Below are 1,683 nucleotides of genomic sequence, written 5' to 3'. Positions count from 1 at the left end.
GACTACATGGGAGTCCAGTGACATAACCACTACACCAACCGCTGGTCCCAAGTTAGTTTTCTAAGCACTATATAAATGTGTGCTCGTGTGTGAGAGAAAGAGAAGAAAGAACAGTAGCAATCCGCCTAGAGCCATAGACACCACGATCTCCCTGTTACAGATGAAATAATGGAGGAACGGACCAAAGGTCAAACGTGTGGTAAGCCCATAAGCCGTGCTTTCCCTATTACACTGTATTTCTTACTTGGGAGCCCAGGAAAACGTTATTCCTCCACCTTCAGCAGCCCTGTAATGATAAGATACTAAAAAGGGAAAATAATTTAAGAATTTTATTTTAACTCTGTACTCTGTGGCAGAGGTTGAGAGACCTCCAGATGTGATGGTGGAGAAGATGGGTGTGGATGCGAGAGACTGTAAGGGGGGAAATGGATGGCAGAGAGTGGGTGGTGGAAGGTGGGTGTGAGGTGCAAGGGAAGGAAACATATATATATATGTGTGTGTGTGTGTGTGTGTGTGTATATAGTTGTTGGAAAAGTCATGACGTATTTTTCTATGCAAAAATGCATCATCACTTTTCCAACTATTAAATAAATTAATAATCCTATCTCCCACAAACAGCATAGCTGATAGCACAAAACTTTTCTATTTAATTAATGCAATTTTTTAAAAGAATTTTAACTATGTGGTGCTAGGAAAGTGGGGAAGTCAGATCTTATCTAACGAAATCAGTGCACAAAACTTTTCTATTTAATTAATGCAATTTTTTAAAAGAATTTTAACTATGTGGTGCTAGGAAAGTGGATCTTATCTAACAAAATCAGTGATCTATGTTTGACAAGCAAGGAGTGCCCTGAAGCCCGGCCAGAGGAACTGAGCCGAGAAAGCAGTAAAGTTTCACATCCCAACCTGTGGGCCTCCTTCGTCAATGACCTCTGACACAGTTCGAATAGATTGAAGCAAACAAGGGGTCCAGTGGGAGCTATTTTGAGTCATTTTCTGTGTCTAGTGTCGATGTCTACAGCCCCAGCTCAGCCAGCCTATCAGACCGATTTTACAGCTCTGAGGAGACCATTCATAAAAGGAGAAGTTCTGGTCAGTTTCTTTCTCTCACATTTTTATTTTTTTCTTCTACTTAAATAAACTTCAAAAAAAAAAAAGAAATAGGGTGGAGTCTTTTGAGCTTTCTCTTCCTGTCTGACTTCAGCCAAGAGCCCTGCCTTATATAGATAGAAGCTGTTCTGTGCTTTTTTGCTCAAGCTGTATTTTGCATCCCTCTTCCTCTTTGCCTCCCCATTCTCTGGGGAGTAAGAGACGTTGGGTGTATGTGTGATTGTTTCTTAGAGGGGTAGAAAGTCATCTTTCACTTTATCATCTAACAAAAACATCCCTTCATCTGCTATCGCGATGACTTTAAAATTGAAATAAACTGTTCATTGAAATGCAAATATTCTTCCTTCTCCTCCCTCCCACCACCAGAAAGATACCCCAAACTGCCCTGGAGGAGTTCTAAGAATAAACGGAGTTGAGGCAGAAAATTAAAACATATTTTTAGGGAACTCTGTGTGTTGCGCTGCAGTTTAATTGAAGGGATGCACTACACTAAGAACTTTGCCAGCTCAGACCATTAGTCCATTAGTTTAATTCTCCCACGGTGGGGGAGATAGTTTGGATTGCTAGACTGAG

This window comes from Tupaia chinensis, unplaced genomic scaffold (assembly GCF_000334495.1).
Source record: "Tupaia chinensis unplaced genomic scaffold, TupChi_1.0 Scaffold143645_1, whole genome shotgun sequence".
In the NCBI taxonomy this organism is placed as follows: Eukaryota; Metazoa; Chordata; class Mammalia; order Scandentia; family Tupaiidae; genus Tupaia; species Tupaia belangeri.
This window is presented reverse-complemented; position numbering follows the sequence as displayed.